The 21,372-nt window shown below is 37.6% G+C and overlaps 1 protein-coding gene across 1 annotated transcript in view; it reads left to right on the top strand.

The window, feature by feature from the left end:
* The window catches only part of CELF2 (CUGBP Elav-like family member 2), a 515,386-nt gene that overhangs the window by 90,094 nt on the left and 403,920 nt on the right, over positions 1–21,372 (top strand). Inside the window, exons 2-3 of the mRNA XM_064502029.1 lie at positions 12,715–12,753; positions 13,207–13,242. The gene's annotated coding sequence lies outside the window, so the exon portion shown is untranslated. The remainder of the gene's footprint in view (positions 1–12,714; positions 12,754–13,206; positions 13,243–21,372) is intronic.

Consider the following 21,372-nt stretch of genomic DNA (forward strand, 5'->3'; position numbering starts at 1 on the left):
ATACAACATTAAGGTTAGGAATTTTAAGGCGTAAGATCAGGAAATGAAAAAAGCTAAGACTCCCTTAGAAATAACCTACAACAGATGTATGTTTTCAGTGACTAACCTCAGTGACAAATGTTATATCTGCATACATTAAAATATCCTAAAACTAAGGGCTGACTACATTTGTGAGGAATAGATTAGGTACATGGAGTCTGAAATTTCTGTTTTTCTTATATTTACAGCTTCAAATTTAAAAGAATAGAAATGATAGTGTGGGCCTTGAGGTGGCTGCATGCCCTGCTGCAAGTCTTCTGGGAGTACAGTTTCCCCATGTGTCATATCCACTAAATAAATGGATCAGTCGTGTTCCAGAAGCTCACTGCGAAAGTGCCATCAAAAAAGCACAGGAAGATAGGTTCCACTTCAGAGAGTTTGTAAGTTCAGTGCTAGAGTTAGCACTGTTGTTGTAGTTGAAGGAAGGGTTCAGAGAAAGAAGACAAAATAGATTACCATGGTGGGCAGATGCTCATTAACCTACCTCTAACCACATTAACCAGTCCAACCTGCTTGAATAAGATGTCCACTAGGCAACGTAGCTGCCGACTCATTGGCTAAAACACCAGTACAGTTTTCCTTGTTCAGCTGGTTATATCTGAAGCGGATTTGTGCTCCTTTAATGACAGTTTTCTCACTCTTCCGCTATCAGTGCTTTTCTTTTTGGAATTTCCTCAGTGCATGGGAATTAAAGGAGGTTGAGAGAGGAATAGAAAATGAGAGCTTCCTTCCATTTCCTTTCTCTCAGTCTGTTCCTATCTTTCTAATCTTTTAGGTGTTTTCTCTAGGAGCCTCTTGTATTTTAGGGTTCTTGAAGGTCATACTCCTATTCCGTTAGCACAAAATCTTTCCACTCCTGAATAAGCTTTGTGAGAGAAAAAATCTCCATAGCATCACTAACATGTCACATTGGTCATTACTTTGTGTATCTCAGCTTATCATTAGTAAAGAATAAATATGAGTTGAAGAGATTAAAGAAACACCTGAATATTCGATTTTTCTTCTTAACAGCCCATCAAGGCTCTGGACACTAGCGAAGGACTCAGGCCAAAGTGACAAAGTGAAAAAAGATGGTGCAAGCCAGCAGGAGCCTAGTCCAACTACACAAAACAAAGTGATAAAAAAAAGTTGGGGAAACAACATACAGACACAGAAAGATGAGGGAAACAACCTAATTTACACAGATTGCAGCTAGATGGTGACAAAGCTGGGAGAAGACCCAGCTGTACAGCATCCCAGCTCAGGGCATAAATGGTTTGGTGGGTTCTCATACTTGGAATCTATCCAATTTGTTGATCTTTCCTAATCCATTCTGGAATAAAAATAAATAAATAAAAAAGAATGTCTGCATTTAAAAGTGGATTTAAAAGTCTGCATTCCACTAACATGCTACATGTCTGAAAAAGTAATATATTTGTGGGGAGCTTGTTATTTTAAATGTCATTGCTACATCCTATTGCATATATTGATCATCTCCATAGTCTGGACAACCATCACACAGCTGTAAACCAGCCAGTATAAATACCATAAGCACTCGTTACATAACAAATCTGTATCTATTTACCTTTCAGAACATTAGATCGATCTGCTCTGAACTTTGGTCTTTTCACAGTCATAAGTATTATCGTTTCCCATTCATAGCAACTGCTGAAATAGCAGGGGTACTGCAGATGGAAAGACCGTGACCTTACTTATTACACCACCTGTGTACTCTTGAGAACCCTATAATTGAAACATTACATGTTGACTCACCTTTTTCTTATGATGTATTGTAACTTCTCAAGGCTAGAGTTTTCAATCGTGGATTTTCAGAGTTATATCAGTGAAACGGATTTTAAATCTATTCTTCTCTGAAAGAAGCTGCTCCTCCTCAAAAAACTCTCAGTCTTTCCCAGTTATTTTATTCCACTAAAACCAATGCTCTAGAAATTCTTTTTTCTCATATGGCCCAGGATATATATTCTGGTATATATATTCTGGTATAACATTTTGCTATAAGTTTTTCATTAGCAGAGAAAGATTCAAAAGGGTAGCTGGGTCAGAAAGGACTCCTGAATATCAGCTGTGCACTCCCTATTCCTTCCTATGCCTATTACAAAGACCCCTATTACAGCTTTCTATATATCTACATATCCCCCCACTACCTCTCCCTTGCATCTTGCAAACCTTATCAGAACCTCTGTTTTGACTGCATCCTGCAAAAACTCCCACATAGCTACTCCAACATTCAGCTCCTTTCTGCTGCTATTCCCCAAAACAGGGAAACAAGAAAGTGTCTGAGATGTGCTCCTCTATCAGTGGGCATACTACACTTACAGAAGCAGCCTGTGCTGTTTTTTCTCCCCAGGAGATACCTCCTGGTGGGAAGCAGTTAGACCATCTGTAGACATCCTCCAGGAAGTTCACCTGACAAATAAACCTGAATGCTGGAGTTGTGCATTTTCTCCCAAACTCAAATAAAAGTTTAGTGATCTAATGCCATTGTCTGCCATGTGGTCTCCTGTTGTGAGGGTCTGGATTTAGTGTGCTCAGCCAGAGAACAATCAGCTGTAAGAGCGGAATTTGGGGAGCAGCTGATAGGAACGGATGCTTTTATTGGAAAGGCCCTCCTGTAGGACAGTGCTGGATTTACCTGTGGATTTGGAATATAAAGCTAGTGCACTGGTCTGATAAGACCTGTTAGTCCTGTGGGGCAAAATTACTATGGAGACTAAATATGCTTCTAGCTTCAGAAACGTTTGCCTAAATATACTTTTGACATTTGGCTGTTGTCCTGTCAGATGCTTGATGGATGCCAATAGCCAAAAGAGCTTTCTCCCAGAGAACTCCACAATGCTGCTCATCTGCCAGGGCTTGCTGCATCTCATCCATGCAGTTGGAGCTGAAGGAGCATGGAGCAGGGCTCATCTAGACTACAGCAGTTTCCATACTCCCATATGGGAAATTAATCTGTCTTTGCTAGCATAGAGCTCATGTAAAATAATGATTAATGTGATTATTGCATTCTAGAGCTCTGGTGTCTGTTCAACACTAGCCAAAAAGTGGAGGAACTTTTAAGGACAATTGCTCCTCTAGCTGTGGTAAATGCATTCCCTCTAAATTGATACATAAAAGAATTCTAATGATAACCAAGCGCAGCTGTGGCACTTCTGATCATCCTGGCTGATATATATATATATATATTTTTTCATATCTCATCACTTTTTATTAGTAAATTACTTGCAAATTGTCCTGACAAGCATATCACCTTCAGCAGGAATAGTTGAGGAGAATATGTTGCAAGAAGTTATAGATATAGTTATAGACATAGAAGAAGGTGAGAAAACACAGCTGAAATATTCTCAGATTTAAGAAAGTGAGTGCGTATCTCACCCAATAACTGGAGACATGGCTACAGAAGAAAACTGAATCATTGATAATTGAGTGCCTGGAAGAACTGGTGTTTCCAGGCTGATATTATTTATGCTCTGTCCACCTTTATACAGGGACTCTTTATTGCAGTTTTAGTACCTTATGGTTATCTTATGGTCCAGTATTATGGAAGATTTGCAGGGGTTTTCCAAAGTTTTTTCAAAGTGGAAACTAGTCAATATAAAGTGCTGTGGCTGGAGAAATCACACCCAGTTCCTGGTTGTGACAATTCTTGGAAGGGTAAATGGGCACAAGTTCTACATCCTCAAATACATTTGGGCCCTTATCATCTATTGGTTGAATAACTTCAGGGATATCCATTTAGATCTCCTCATGTCAGATGGGATATTGTAACGGATCTCTTATGTAAAACACTTTGAAATCTATTAATGGAAAGCCATGTATAATAGTTGAGAATTATTACTGACAGCAGTTTTGAGTGAAAATATTTAATTCCCATGATTCTTTGAAAAAAATCTCTTATTTCTGAGAGGAAGCACTCCACCTAAAAGTTCTGGCATCACTTCCAAATTCTTTCCTCTTTATAGAATGACCTTTCAGAACACTGCTTCCTTATTTTATGTATTTTAAAAAATGAATGTTGTCTGGAAGAATGAATGAAAATTATGCTTGGTTTTGGTTACTAGAGAAGTTAACATAAGCCACTTAGATTACTATTATAAAAATTTTATTCAAATGTTTTTACTTATGTAAGTCTATATTGAGAGCTTCATCATGAATGGCTTTTGTTCTTCAAGTTCTTCTTGACCTACATAATTTTTGGTAAAATTTTGTGGGGCAAATAAAAGCACACCAAAGAAATCATGCTCTGTGTGCAAATAATTTTTCATTATTTGCATAATGAGGGAGTAGTCTTCCTATTATGTGTTGCTTTCTTCTTTCACTGAAACGTTTCTTCATGTCCAAAAGACATAGAGCATCAAATCAGGAAGACCTGAAGCCTGACAATGTGTTAAAGTATTTTTCTGCTACTTACTCTGTCAACCAGAATATTATAAAAGATTTGAAAAGGAAAAAATCCACCCTCCCTTTTTTTGCTGGCCTAAGTACAATTTCATATGTGGTTTCTACTTTTCAGAAATAACGAGGTAGGCATAAGGGCAGCCTCAGAGGGATCAGGAATCCACATTCTATCGAAGCAATACCAAAGAGTTTCAAATTCTGAGGAATTCTCTGCTACGCAAGTAGCAAAATCTGACTGAAAGAAGGGAGGAGACATTTAGCATGTTCATAGTGCCATGAAAATGCAAAAGTAACTCATCCTGCCACAGTGTGGCTCATTCCCTCCTCTAGAGTTTAACCTTCACAACATTGCTGGTGAATCTGCTGCTGTTATTGATGAAGTTAATGGTTCTGGTGTTATTAGTTAATCAGTATAGGTTTCTGTTTTCAGATATCCTAGTATTCATTCTCACAGATGATTATACTCAGGACTATTATTATGGTTTGTAGTCATCAGTGTATGGCAATTATGAAAGAAAAATATTTCAGATGAAAGAGAGATGGAGATTGAGCGGATTGCACAAGGTCACTGAAGTGATTTTGGGATTGCATTACCAGTCCAATTCCCACCTCACCCCCAAAACATATTCTTCTGCATAGCGTATTCTTCACTTGAAGACACAAGACACAGATATTTCTGTATAACTTTTCCTTTGCTGGAGTTGTGGTGCTGTGGGAGTGTGGCAGTGTACTGCTACCCTCTGCTGGAGTATATATGGACCAAGTCATTTCTCCATGTCTCCAAGTCTCGTCCTCCATGTCTATTTAGAAAGAGAAGCTTGAATTTTGTCATGTTTACTCATATGTCATAGGAAAAAAATTAAAGAATGTGGAAGGACATCGTGCTTTGAAAGAAAGAAAATGTGAGTTTTCACATCTTTCTCTAATAAGTTTTATTCCAAAATCAATATGGACTAAGTACCAAAAAACTCCATTGCACCTCCTCCAAAGGAAGCAACGGCAAGGAGAAGGTCAGGGCTGTGAACCTCTGGGAGTTCCTTAGTTGCTTCAGACTTTATAAGCATTATGCGAGGACTTACTTAAACAAGCTTCAGACAACTTTTTGCAGAGTTTCTAAACCCTGCTCGAGAATAGCTAACAGCAGAAAAGGACACTAGTCCAGCTACCGTCTTTTTTTTTATATGAACCAAGTTCTACTTGGCACTATTCTGGTTTATAAACAAGAATTTCCTGAGTTTTTTTATAATTGAATCAGACAAAGTCTTCTGAGCTATGGAAGTTATATCTATTGATGGCATGATGAGATAGGCACCCATGCATTACTTCAACAAGCTCAAGTGATCAAGAGCTTTGCCTGTATGCTTGTTCTAAGGAGATACAATAAGGCCCACATTTTCAGTAGCAACTGATGAAACTGTGTACCTCTATTTCTGCTGGCCCAGTCTGAGACAGTTTAAATGGGACTGCTTTCTCAGGTGAAGGATGCTCAGTCATCTCTGAGTACCAGACTCCTCCAAATTACCCAATACTAAAGGGCTGAAAATTACTAATCCCCTCTGAAAACTTAGGTTCATTTTTCCATCATCACTAAGGCACAGGATGAGTTCAGTTTCTATAAAAAATTTGAGCTATTAAGATCAACTTCTGACCATATGGGAGTTACAAGAAGGTCTTGGTGAAGGAATATTCCATCATGTTAATTGATTACTGCAATATGTTGCACATGAAGAGAAGGAAGAAAAAAGAATGTTATGAAGATGTTCCAGCAGGTCTTATCTTTGAGTAATGCAGATCACTAGGGATTTATTGCCCAAGAATTTACTGCTTTTATTCACACTTGGCTATGATTTAAGAACCTGATCCAGATTCTCAAAGCAAATGCTAGACAAAACCTTGACTGTACTTGAGATAGGTTTTTTATAAAATGAAGCTAACTACTCAAAACAATATTCGGCTTATCTAAGAAGACCAGGTCTTTTCAGCTAACAGTCCACATCTGTTTTTAAGTAATAGTTCCACATGCAGATACCACCTATATCATTAGCCTATGTACGACCACCAACATTTTTTCACTAATAATATTTGATGACTTGGGTTTACGTCAGGTAAGCAAAAAAATAGAGGGCATTAGTTGGGTAATCAGCTATTTATTCCAATTCCTTCCTCATCCGGGCTGTATTCATTAGTATTTCCATCCTAAAATGTCTTCATTCTCTGTGTCTGACTTTTGGAGGTATGGAGCAAAAAACAAAATGGAGGCAACTATAGTGTCAGCAAGGGAAAAACATGATGCTTTAGGAGGGAAATACAGCACAAGGTGAAGGATAGGTTAAAGTTAAAGCTCAGTATTTCATCTTCACTCATAATTTGGAATTTAAAATTGATTCAAATTACTAACATGAGGGAGGTTTCAATAAAATCATGGTGACTGGACTTATGAGCCATCCGTGCCATATACTGAAGCTTAACTGAATTACTGTGGTCAAAGTACATAATTAAAGGGAGTCAGGAGGGGGACATAGGAGGGCAGGGCAGAGGTATAGCCTCTAAAACCTCTATAAATCTAACCTCCCTCCTTCCTACTGCCATCATTAGATTCCTACTTTGCCACTGAATAGTCTCAGGTAGGGCTTTAGCATTTGACAAATGAAGGCAATTTGAGGATTTTATACTTGTGGATACATTGTAGGACTTACTGTGTGACTTAAAAGCATTTTTCTTGTAAATCAAACATTACTTTGGAAAATAACAATACTGGCAAATGAAACCAGTGAGGTGCCACTCAAGACTACAGTCCTGCTTTAATCATGTTGCTCTTTGAGAATTTAAAGCTTTTAATCATGCCAGGCTGCCACATTTTGGGTTAAAATTCATAGGAATTTACAGATATTATTGTGGCCACTGGAGAGCTCACTTACTAACAGGGACTCTATTGAAGTCACGGTAATTTTTGCATTATTATTTTTTGAATGGAGTACAATGGCTGCAAAGTTCAAACCTACCTGAGCTCATACATGACTAAGTTAATGAAAAATAGGTTTAATTAGCAATGATTTGGCCTCTTTTGTTCTCCTGTATTTTGTCTCTGAGGCACATTAGCATTCAGTGTAAAAACAACATACTTTGAACGCTTACTATCTTTATAGCAATAGCTCGTGTTGGCTTCTATATTAGCATCCTAACCTTGAATTGCAAACTATATAAATGAACCCTTACATCTATGCTGCTTTCAGCATTTGGTCAAGGAGAAAGCCAAATATGGTCTTATGAGCAAATACAGGGCAACAATTAACTGCTTAGGGTTTCATTTAGTAAGGCTTTTTTTTGTTTCAGAATGAATTATCAAACAACCTACTACAACGTTCCAGTCCAAAATACAAAAACAAAACCTCTAGAAACTATTATTGTTTTGTTTTCCTCCTAGGTTTAATAATAAATCTAAGGGCTGACAGCAAATATCAAGGGTAGTTTCTGTCCCTCTCTCCCTCTCTCCATGCTTGTGGTTGTCTAGCTTTGAGAAGTTTCAGAAACCCATAGGGATAGATAATGTGTATAGCAGACTGTTTTAGATACATAACCAAATAAACTTATTAAATGATACTTACTAGTTGGTAGTGCAAAAAAACACTGGAAAGATTTGCTGTAGCTTTATGAGCATGTAAGTCTGATTTTACAGAATATATTGCATGAAAGTCTAAGCCTTTTGAATATTCCTTCAGCAGTAATATTCTTCCTGTTGACAAATCTTTTAAACACCTTATGCAAGCATCAGTTTATGCAAATCAGATTTTCAAAAGTGTCATGTGAGAGCACACGCATTCAATCCAAATCCACCAGACTGCCAAGGATAAACGCATGTTGCAGAGTCATGGGAAGATCGGTTTTAAAAAGCAGCCTCTCTGGAAAGTAGAGTCATTTCTTCATAGCGCTATTTTCCAAATAGATTTATTTCTGAGTATCAAGTTTTTGGTGCATCTTAGTTTGTATTTCTGAACTTGAGACCATCAGCCAGATATATGAAAAACCATCTATTTTTCAGACATTTAAACTAACCTATTCATGGATATGCATGGCTTGTAAACCTACTTCCATATACTGATCTTAATGAGATTTTGCTCTCCAGCATTCTAGTTATGGGCAAAACAATCCGGTTTTGTGACGCCAGTGTGTGTGCTCCGAATGTGAAATAGATTTGCACATTTTTATCTCTCACTTTTGTATCTGGATGATAATTCATATTATGCATGGAGAAACACAGTTCTAAATCAGTAATAAAAACACTTTAATCTGTGTTAATTTTCTTGATCTCATGAATTTTCAGTTGTGTGCAAGCACAGACAACTTACTGAAGTCTGGGTCTAGAAGACAGTTTTCCAAAAAATATCTATATGACTATTAGCAGCAATCGTGTCCAAAACATACTCCAGTTAATATGGTGTAGTCTGTATAAACCATTTCCAGTGCAAGCACAATGCCAAACAGCACAGTAAATTTTATTTTTCTCTCAAGGTACTGAAATTGTTAATTAACCAAATTCAATTAATTAAGTAAAGTAAAAAGGACTATCACCATAATTCCAGTAGCATAACCTTCAACTGCTGTGAATTGTTAGCATTATGAAGTTGCTTATATATAGCCTAAAAACTTATCTTCAAACTCCCTAGGTGCAGGCTATTGACTGCACGTGACTGCAAGTGCTTGAGTCAGCTGATTCACCTCTTGCCAGCTGATCCATATTATCTGATCTTCTGCATGCTCCACTTACCACATTGGTTAAAAAAAAAAAAAAAAAAAAAAGAGCGAATTATCTTACACACCACCTTCAGGATGGTTTAACACATTTTACTTTGCATTTGCAAGAGATGAGGAAAATGCATAGAGTCAGATTCAGTGGAAGCTTGCTGGGCAACTCGGTCATTTGCCAGAGGTGAACACAGGACTAGGTGGCTGCTAGAGGTCCCTTCCAGCCTAATTTTCTTCTGGGCTATGATGCATCATATAATGTGATAGTTACATTGCAACAAAGATTTGCAAGCAGTTAACTCGGATATCCAAGGAAAATAGCCAAAATAGCCTGGGTAGAGTAATCACTATGCTGATGTTATGACGCAGCTTCTTGGTGTAGGAGCTTTTATCTGAAAGGAAAGGGATTTCATCTATTAAGCAATATGGTGACCACACCAAAAGGTGATATCAGAGTATCTGTAGCACAGACTAACCTTTTATGACCCTGAACTGCTTGTGGCTTTTAGTACTGGGAAAGAAACTCTTTAAGCTTCCCTGAAGCAAAAATAAATTGGTGAAGATGTGGGAATAGGAATATTACAAAATTCACTGGGAAGGTAGAATCTATGGGGAGGTAGGTTATAGCCTCACATTTTATAGGTTTAAGGCTCTCTATTTGTACATTTATTACAAGGTCATGATATTAGGCTGATCTCACTTGTTATTTTACAATGTATATTCTCTAATAACAGGTTGCCTTTTCTTCCCAGGCTGGTGGTCTCATCCAGTCCTGAGCAAAAAGTCTGACCCTAACTGAGCTGCCAAGGCTGACCTAAAAGCAAGATTTTTCAGTCACAGAAAGAGTAGCAAGCCCAAAACAGACAAACTGGGAAGCCAGAAGACTCAGAGGACTTACTCCAGGACCCATAACACTAGCTTATTTTACATTCATGCAAAATTGCAAATACACATGCTCTACAAAGTTAAGCCAAATTACAATGGTTTAAATTAAATTGGTTTAAATGATTCTAAAACTTCAGAATCACATACAGAACGCTCACAGTGTGAGTCACAGGTTGAATTCATTCTTTTCGAAGAAAAGTCTCCATTTAGGAAAAGAAAATGAATCTTTTGAGTGTAGTAGGCAGGCAGGTCAATCTGCCGTAGAGCTGCTGTTCAGGGGAATTTTGGAGCCCTGTATCATCCAAGGTTTAAAATATATATATATATATAAAGAAACATTATTAAATTTAATTTAAAAATTTAAGATACTGTAAATTACATTTTCATCTGATTTCTGATGTGAGTCTGTCAAAGACTAGGACTGCCCCAAAGGAAGAACTTCACAGTTGTTTTGTGGGTTTTTATTTAACTCAGCTTGACCTCCAGTATGTTGGTACTGAAGAGCCCCGCTTGATGTTCTCATTCTTCATAAGCAAGTAGTGAAGAAGATGGATCTTGCATTAGGTGACAGGACACAACTGGCACAGATGAGCCAAATGGGAAAGGTCAGAAATGAATATACAAGAAGTGAACAGCCAGCTGGAGAGGAAATATGACTTTTGGGGTTTCATTGCTTCCCTAATTAATAAAGGAAGAAACAACTCATAGGCATCATACCAGAAGTAGCTTACCAACTTGCTCCTTCGTAGCTTATATGGGATGAGTAGGAAGTGCCTTCATTCCTAGCAGATACTTACCTGTTTCCTAAACACCTCCTGTAATTGGTAGGTATATCGTACATAAGTGGTCTTTTGACCAAATGCAAATGCAACTTCAGCTGTAGTGACAGAAGATGAAACACAGGTAGAAGTTAACTTGACAGGATTACATTTGTTACAAGGTCATGATCCTAGATACAAATCATACTACCAGCATCAAAGGGAATAAGATACCTGAAAACTTTAATGGGGACATATTTGATTCCATTTTGTGAGCCTTTCAAGCTGTAATAGTGTGTATCCAGGCAAAGAGAATTTTTAAACCAATCTATGATGCATTATATACTAATGATTTTGAGGAAAACTACCTATTCCGTATTTTAGCTCAACTGCTGAGTTTCAAATAACTCTAAAAATACATTCACTGCTTATATGGCATTTCTCTTCCAGATTCCAGCTGCAAATGGAAGCACTAGAAACAATCACGTTAGCGGTGTCTACTCCAAAAAGAAGCATAGAGTGCTAGAATTCTCATGAGAAAAACCTTTTCAGGTTGGATCACTCTATCACAAATAGCAAAACTCCAAACCTTTGTGAGACTGGTCACAGTTTACCTCATCTGCTCCTTGGGGTTTCCTATCACTAGCACTTAGCTGAAGACCTTCACTGAATGTATATCAAAGTAGGACTGTGCTCTCCTAACTGTCCTGAAGGAATTAGAAAGCTGGTGCTTATAACTGGGGCAGCCTGAGAATCTCCACATCTCTACCAAATTTATTCCTCACCTGCTATGATTTTGGAGGATGGGTGAAATACTAAGTCATATTTAAGCTGACAAAGGAAAGTACTTACTTTTAAGTATTTTATATTGACTGGAGATCAATGACCTTCTGGGTCACTCCTATCCTAATGCTCTTTAGTTCCCACGTTATGGAGATAATTATCCTCCCAAATGACCATTGGCTCAGATTTAATCAGGACTTCATTCCTCAGGTGGGATAATACCATTTTCTGCAATGAGGCACTAACCCAGGTTTACTGTAGGAGAAGTATGATTCTTCCCACTGAGTAACTCAATAATTTTCTCTCCATGAAGTCTGCATGGGCAAAGCCGGATTAGGACTTCGGTTATCGTTATGGTCCTTGGGAACCACCTATACACTACTGACTAGAAGAAATAAAACTCAGTCCTGTCATTTTATTTTGCCCTTTTGAGTATCACAGTATTGGTGACATGTTAACCTTTTGCATCGTAAATTAGAGTAGAAACATTGAATGAGTATTAAATGGCATTTAGAGTCTGCCTAATGTTGTCATCTTGCTCGTGTATAAGCGTGAAAATAGCCCGGCTGAAGTTATTGAGAGAATCTGCATGTTCAGCTGTACATATGCTTTGGTGATATGCTTTATGGTGCTGTTAATGACTTTTGTCCTGACCATTTTTTTTAATGCCCATTCTAGCATCTGTCATGCACGAGCTTCCTCTTACTGACACACTTCTGTGTATAAATTGGCATTTAACTCCTATCTTTACCAAGTCAAGTGCATTTTGCTTTCAGCTCTATTCTAAGCCAATACTGTCTTTGGTGATTGCCTTTGTCATTCTCCCTGCACTAAATTTCAGTATAGTCACTGAATTAACTGTACTATAAACAACCTGTTTGATACCTAGATAAGAACAGGAGCATTTTAATCCCAGATTGTTATCACTTCAGGCCCCAAACATGTAATTTAAGGATCAAAGCCTGAACTGTTATCATAAGAGCAATTCAACAAGAAGGGTAACATGAATGATTTTCAGATAAATAAAATCAGACTAAATCAATGTAAATCTATAACCGTTTCTCTCACATCGCTTAATGTAATTAATTTCTTTTGGCTCTTTTATTTTTAGGTCTACAAATAGAGCTCAAGGGGTTAGCTCACTGAACAGGTAAGAGATATGTTTACTCTATGATTTTAGCATTTCACTTTGATTATTCTATTTTTCTACTCTCTGTAATATAAGATAATTAAGCTATCTGATCTTGTTTCCAATTTCTATAATCTTCTTTGCAATTATTTTGCATAATTTTTTCTACGTGCTTTATTTTCCTTTAGGTAAGTCTAATAGTTTACTATTTCCTTTCAGTTACTTCTCATCTGTTTACCACTTGTTTTTTCCTTGTTTTAATTGAACAAACAAGATTATCAATAAAATATTAGTTAATTAACAAAAAACTGAAATGGAATAGTGGACTCTCAAATTGTAGTTAAATTATACTTATTTTTTCTATTAAAAAGTTTAATTACTATTTACAAGGCCAGAAAATAAATGACAGCTAATATAAATATTTACTTGACCATCATTTAGTAAATACATAAATCTTTTCTTATTTTTTCTTAGATATTTGGCTCTTTTCAACTGAATAACAAGGACTAGGTAAGTTACAATGATAAATGATTCTTTCCAGTTTCATATTCTATTTATAGCCTTTTCATTCATTATGGTTTTTAATTTGCTTTGGGTTTGTTGGTTTTCACACTTGCATGTATTTTTTAAGAAATAATTTATTGCAATTCATATTTCTTTCTTTTCGACATTATAATCCAATTACTTTCTCAGTAAACAAGAATTCCTTCTTTTCATGTGAAATGAACTACCAGCAAAAGCGGTTTCTGATTAGACAAGCTAATTTCGAAAGGACAGATGGAATCAAGCAATGAACTGGATAAAAATAATAATGGAACATACCTTGTTAGATAACAAATGGAACAGACTTTAGAGACAATTAATGTGGGAGATACTTAATGCTGAGACATATTAAACAAGCTTTGTCTTATTTATTTGCTGCTATAAATCATAGTTAATTTCCTTAAATAATGTACTTGAAGCCACCTAGCTTAAAGCATCACGTTTCAGTAAACACGTGCCACTATAACTCATTTTGCACTCCGCTGTTTTGCAGTGCCCTCTGTAGGAGTGTGAGTTAGACTATTAACCCTTGGAGCCTGCAGCTTAGCTTAAACTCGTTCCACTTAACTTTGTGCTTTTATCTGAGTGCCTAACGTAGCAGTGTAGTTGCCCCAGATCCTGGTATTACCAATGAAGACCCAGAAGAGGGACCCCCAGAAGCAATTGCGGTTGCACTGATATAAGCTCCACAAACATTTTCATCACACCTCCACTATCAGAAAGACTTCCCACTCCCAGAGACTGAAAAAAAAACAAAATGAAGGATTACAAACAGCCTCCTACATTGCACGAGTCTCAAAAGTTTCATGTCAGGCATTAGAACAAGTCCAGTCCTTTGCACTTGCATTTTCATGTCCCAGCTTATAAAATGTTACGGCTGAAGATCATCAGTATTTTTGTTAAAAAAAAAAAAAATGATGGGTGCTTGAGCATTTGCTTTCTTTTGAGGAGTCGTAGATGAAAATAATGTAATATGCCAGTTTCATCTGCAGTCTGATAGGGACCCAGAAACTTATCTGCAGCCTTTTGCTTTCAATTTGCATTGGCACAGGAATTTGGGATAAAACACTTGATTTCAAGATCGTGGCTTCAGTTATTAATTGTTGCTCATGTAGCACAGGACAAGATGAACTCCAGGAAAAATTTTGCCAGCTTCTATTGCCTTTGAACTGTACCCTCAATAGATACACATATAAATGTGTGTGTGTTTGTGCGTGTGTTTAAAAATATGTTTTTGACTATCAGGCAATCAAACTCTGCATATTTTTCCTTTTTTTATTTTTAACCAATTATATCTTCATAGCTTATTACCCAAGTATGTAGCTTCTAGCTATGTGCGTACCCTTACTTCCCCAGTTCTGGGAAATTCACAGATATATTACTGGAGACTAGCAAAGCTAGAATACCATCTCTGTCGAATGTTTTCAAAGCAAGAAAACTGTGATTTGTGGTTCAGTTTTTCTCTTCATAAAGCAATAATCTCCATTTTCTACATATGTAATCGAGGAGAGAAAATGATAAAATATGAGTTCAGAAGCTATAGCCCAAGGAAATATGTATGTGCATATACATATAAATATATCCAGTATGGGAAAGTGGTCTAACAATTTTCAGAATTAAAATTGAAGGAAAATGTTTGGTAACTTTGTTGTGTGTATAAACATGATTTCTTTACGATGGGATTGCAAAGGACTGAATTTTGAACTACGAGCCCTGACTTGCTGGGCTTGATTCTCTCTCAAGTCTTACACCAAAATAGCACTTTTTATTGGGTTGCTGTAAGAATCGTATCAGAGCTAAGTGAGGTGGTTCAGTGCATATTTTTGCCCATATCGTCTGTTTGCTGATTATAGTGAAGTTGTGTCTTCAGGAAGCAGAATCAAAGTTTACTGAGTGAAAACTAGCAGGAGGTATAATCTTTTGTGGGGAAAAAAATGCCTGTTACTAGAATGCTTTTCTCCTATTATGTTCTTAGAAATTAGCATTAATATACATATTTCTAAAGAAAGAAGCAAGCTCACATTAAAAATATCCCTGATCCATTTTAATGACATCACACCCAATGGAAACAACCTTGAGAGGCCAAACTTTGGCTAACTCCGGTGATCAAGGGTCAACTCTATTGGTTTTAGTACTCTAAAAAATGTGTACAACATAATCAAAATGAAATTTCAGGATCTGTATTACAGATACATGATATTGACTGTTTCTGTTTAACTTTTTATTCAGCAGTTAAACAATTGGCAACTTAGGGATGATAACATGTAGTTACATATCCCTGTATTGTGTGCTTGATGTTTTTCATTTTATCTGAAACAAGAGAAATTTTACATAAGGCCTATTTGTCTTACCTTTCAGATAGAGAAACATCTTTATCTTCCCCTAGAAATAATACTTCCTGGGCAATTTTCAAGCCTCTGCTTTCAAACAGTAGAGAAATACTATTTGCAACTATTAAGTAGTCAGAGTTTGACATAATTCTCTAATGGTATATTGTATGATTGCATTTTGTATCAAACAGCAAAATTTACTGCTGTGAAAGATTCAGTTATAATACTATTTCTTCCTAAACTGCCAAAGTACTGGGAGGTCACTGAAGCAAGCATATAATACACAGCAGTTTAAAAGGAATTGGGGAAGGTTATAGGGACTCAAGACACATTTCCTCAGCAATGCACAGCTATGAAGCCTGGAGGAAATACTTCTTTTTTCTCTGGGAATTTGAGGACCCGAGTGGTGAACTTTCTCATACAATTTTGGGAACGAACAACCACAAGGAGCTAGTCAAGGACTTCAGGAGCAGATACAGCACACGGGATGGTTAAGGATACTGTTCTTGGGGTTATCTACAGTTCTAGTTCAACGTTCCCTGCCAAATCACTCCATCTTCCTCTTTCTGTGGCTTTACCTCATCAGCAGAGTCGTATCACTTCCTGTTTGTCCCGTGATCTGCGAACGTCTCAGTGTCATGTGGAGAAAGGACACTACAAAAAAATTTTAACAGTTTAACAGGGAGGATTCAGTCCCCTCAGCACCGTTGTGTTTTCTTTTACTCTTCTGTGGAACCAGGAGAGCTTGGAAACGCTCCCTCCTCCAGGTAGCCAGCCTTGATTAGGAGTGGCCAGGTTCTTCTTTAAAATGAGGGACCACCAGTATCATAAGCACTGTCAACCGTTGGTCTTGAAGGAGGGAAGGGAGTCGTGGGCCTCTGCCTCTTAGTAACAAATGTTCTAGGTACACTCTTTTCAAACCAGGCACTGGAGTCCTACAAGACATTTTTCTTTCAGTGGAGGGCCCACATGTTGTAACAGTACGCAGAATAAATTCTTCTCCTGTACTCTCACAACATTTATGAACCCAGCCCTTCTATATCTGTTTGTGCTGCAAAATTCAGCTCTACCTAATGCTTTAATATGAAAATCTTCACTTGTGTTTCTGGAGGAATAATAAGAACCCTTTTAATTGAGTGACTGGCTTTTTTTACCAAAATACTAACTAGTTACATTTTTTTTTCTTGCTTCCTGCTTTTATTTTTCAGTACTCAGGCACCTGGTCATGTGGATCTTGATTTTCTCAGTGAAATGATAATTTATTTCTAAATAAAACTCATACTTAAACTTTTTTATTTTCTTCCAGCCACTTCTTCTTATTCACTTCCTTTCAAAGATTATACCAGCAAATCCCTCCTACTGCTTATGTCCATTTCTGGAAATCATCTCTAACTTCTTTCTCTCCCTTACCCAGCCAAATTGCATCTTAATACTGATCTGATCGAACATCATCCAAGCATGAACCTCTAGTGTCTCGACACAGGGCATGAGAGTGAGCTTGTAATATTTGTGATGCCAAGCATCTTGTTACTTAACACTACCATTCTTTGCTTTTGAACACTTGCCTAATTTTGTATGATTTCTCATTTCCTTTAGAGTACTCCTTACTTGCAAGAAAGTTGTTTCCAAGCTTACTACTTCTAGCATTGTGATTTCTCCTTGAGCACCTATTCCTATCCTATGACTATCCTACTTACTAACTGAGATTATTTTTATATAGGTTAGAGTCCTTCTGCTTTTCAGAAGTCCTTAGAGCATTGTCAGAGAACCACTGCACAAAGGGAGTTACCATGGAGCGTTAGACGCTATTAGTAAATACGATTGGTTGGATCTCATCTTGCCTGTCTGTTCCTGTTTGTTCTCACAATACATATTCAGTAAAGAAGGAAAGATTATGCAGCCAGCTAGGTTTTGGGCAAAGGTGGGTTTCATATATTGATAGAAACAAATTGTCACATCAATATGGTCATTGCATAATTCTGCTTGTTTTAGTTGTAAATCATACCCCCATTTCTCACGGGAGAATTTTGCTGGGAAAAAGATTTTTGCTTCCTCATGTTTGAGAATCAGATTCTCAAGGCAGCCAATACTGGAATCAAATGTGACACAATTTAGTAGATGCCATAATATTGGCTTTGATTTGAATGCATATTTTGGTGTAAGGTCAGGGTTTCATACTGCCACAAAAACAATAGATTTAAAACACAGGTAGATTGTCCTTTAAGCATCATTTGGCTTAGGACATGCGTGACAAACTAGGTGGGAGGCACTAGAGACAAGATTTGGAGCAGAATGCTTGCACAGATTGGATCCCTCACACAACCAGAAGGGGCAATGTGCTGCAGTTTTAGTCTGGATGGATAGGAGAAACAAGGGTAGAAAGGCACCTGAGTCTGGGAAGCACTTAGATGGGAGAGCAAATACCATCCTGAGGAGAAGAAAGGTGCTGGAGACCAGTTATTACAGGAACTGGCCATGATTTCAATCACTCACTGAATCAGACCTCCTCCAGCACAGTCCTGTGATGGAGCATGGGAACCAGGGCAGTCTCTCAGGGATGGTGGTGGACGGTCTAGCCAGGAAGCAAGGACAACTTCAAGACTTGCCTGTGTTTCTTTAGAAAGTTCAGAAAGATCTTCTGAACACATTGCCCAGGAGAATGTTTCTGTATTGATGAATCAGCATTTTCCATAAGAAGACAGTATTCTCTTGGACAGTTTTGACCAGCTTTTTTTCAGCAGCATGAGACCTTGCACTAGTCCTTTCTGTCATATCCACTCCAGTCTTTTATGCAGGGGTTGTCATCTTTAGTTATATCTGTACATTGCCTGCAACAATGGCTGGAGGCCCCAGACTACAACACAAATAAGCATAGAAATCAAAGGAGACCTAAGGTGTTTTCATTTTCATGCCTATCTAATTGATGGCCCCACTACTAATGCTGTTGTAAATTGATACTGTCACACCACAGATCAGCCTGGAATGAGCAAGCTGTATGCAACACTCCAAATTATTTTTGGTGTAGAAATGTACTACAGTAAAACCTCAGGTTGCTGAATATGAAATAGCTTGTACCCAAGCAAAGTATAAGCGCAAGCAGTGACGCTGCTCCCCTCTCTTTCACAGTGAAGCTGATTTAAATTTAAGTTTAGTTCACTTTTTAATTTATTTCTCCCTTTAATTTCCTCTTTTCATATAGGGGAAATTATGATCTTATGAAGCTGACATTAAATGATCAAACAATATTGAACAACCTAATGAAAATCTTAAGCAAAAGTCACTGTGAATTAGGTATTTGCTATACTGACAACACAAGCCTTTGTAAACCTGATATTGTTCTTATGTAAACTCATGAATGGAGACTTTCTCAAATAAATTACTTAATAACATCAGAGAGTCATTGGCTGTGTAAATATATCCCAGGGGCGCATACTAAGATTCCTGAATTTAAATGTTCAAGAGAACTTCATATTTGTCACCTTTACTAATGAGTTTTTCCTTATGAAATCATTATTAGCATGAAAAAGTTAAATTTTGTATCTAATTTCTTGAATTAATGCTGTTTAAAGACCCTAAGGGTTTGAAAGTTCTTTCATTGGAATACATCATTTACATAATTTTCATAGCCCCAGCCCTTTGCTCTCAAGTATGAATGCACATTGTGATTTTTCTCATGCATTAAGGCACAACTTCTATTTTTCTCTACACAAAACAGTTAACAGAAAAATATCAGGTAATAAACATTTTTGATCTTTAATGTTGCATTAATAGTGAAGGGCCATATTTTATGCCTTGGCAACAACACTGTCTGCTGAATGATGCCCTTCTGTTTTTTCGGTATGAAGATATTTGATTTGAAAAGGAAAAAGAATTGAGTTATTGAGATCAGCCGAGCTTTCCATCATTTCCTACTTAAGATACTTGCAAGTGCACAGCAGCATGGCCAGATTTTTAAACAGACTAGGCAGTATTTCCTCAGACTCTACATTCTCATAGCTCAGTCCATGACCTATGAATAGTTTGGGGTTTTAATATATTTCCTTCTGCTGTTAGGTGATATAGCTTATCAGATCGGAATTCTTTTCCTTTCATAAGCCCAAACCTTGGAGAGCAATGCAAGACACAACTTTTCACCAAAATACCTCTTGACTTTGACCTCTCCTCTGGCTACTGTTACTAATAGCCATCTTTGTTACTGCAGATCTTTGTGAACTCATGATGGCAATGTGGCAGGCATATGACAGGGAGACAATCCTTTGAGGTTGATTCCTTTGGCCATACATTCATGTCTAATGCCATTTTGGAAGCCATAAATTATACGTGAAATCCTCCCAGGATCAGTGTATGTGTTATGTGACGTATGGTAATCCCATGGCTTTCTGCAGTGGCCACCAAATGCCAGGCCCTATTGCCACTCTCCTGGCCCTGGGCACCTTATTTTGGCAACAAGTTAAGGCCTTGTGTCTGAAGTGTCATGTCCTCAGATAATTAAAAAAATCAGCACCACTTTCTTACACAACTGCTTGAAAGTAGTTATTCTATCACAATTAAAAATGGAGCAGCAGCTTTATGAAGTTTAAGCCAAACACAGATTAGCTGAAACTGCTAAATGCAATACAATACAGTGAACACTGATGTTTTTTTAGGCCAGCCTATTGGGCTGCAGGTTTCCTCCAATTCTTTCAAAGTTCCTGTAAACTCTTGTTTTCCTGTGGAAGGAAAATCACATCCCTACACATTTTCTCTATGTTCACTAAATGTCTAGACAACGCATCTAGGTGCATTAGCTAGGTTCCTGTTTTTTTCCAGCAGAAGTTTCATGTGTCCTGCTACATGGTAATGCTGCTGCTCTTCCCACCCCGGGATGGTACCAGATAGGTTCAGTGATGGAAAGATGAACAATCTTGAAAATGCTGTTAAAAATGAAATCCAGATCTTACCATTTTTGGTGGCCAATACTTAGTGTAGAAAATGGTTTAAATCAAATACTGAAACAGAATGAACTGAAATGAAACCATGTAGTCTGTCTTCTCACCACCAGCAACTTTCCTGGTAACCCTTTCCAACTTTTTCTCTGCTTAATATCAGGCGGGAGATCCAATGTGTGATAAGTGCACACAGTTTTAAATTTCCTACAAACCATGTTAGTTGCTTAATGATATGTGAAAGTGTAGGGATTAGCCATACTAAACTCATTTTGGACTCTAAATGACCAACATAACAACAGCCTTTTGGAAGGTCTGGCACCTAGTTGCAATCAAATTTCCTGATGACTTGTGATGTGGATGTCAAATGTGGTCAGATATTTGAATCTGCTCACTACCAGCCTTCTCTTTCCACTAGCCAAATCACTGCCCAGATGCTCGTAGAGTCCTGCATTACCATAACGCCAACATGTTATCCAGGTTAAAATGTGTTTCTGTTATTGATCCAAATATACACTAGGCAACTGGAAAACTTTATTAAGGAGTGCTCTGCTATGCGTGAATGCCAAAATTCAACTGGCTCAGGATTTTAATGGGTTTTGAGCCATTTGCTGAGTCCTAAGTCACTGTATTGCAAATACTGGTTTATAAAGATCTGGGGCATTAAATGAATCCAGATGTTTTGCTTTATCCCTTGCTTTTGCATGGCTACTTCTAGTAGCCAAAAGCCCAGACTAGCCCTTAGCAAAGGTTCCTGCTGATTTCTGTGGGTTTGGGATTCAGTCTTGGGAAAACCTGCGCTTGACATTCGTCTGCCTGCAGTGATTCCAGCCAATGTTCTC

This window comes from Dromaius novaehollandiae, chromosome 1 (genome assembly GCF_036370855.1).
Source record: "Dromaius novaehollandiae isolate bDroNov1 chromosome 1, bDroNov1.hap1, whole genome shotgun sequence".
Taxonomy (NCBI): Eukaryota; Metazoa; Chordata; class Aves; order Casuariiformes; family Dromaiidae; genus Dromaius; species Dromaius novaehollandiae.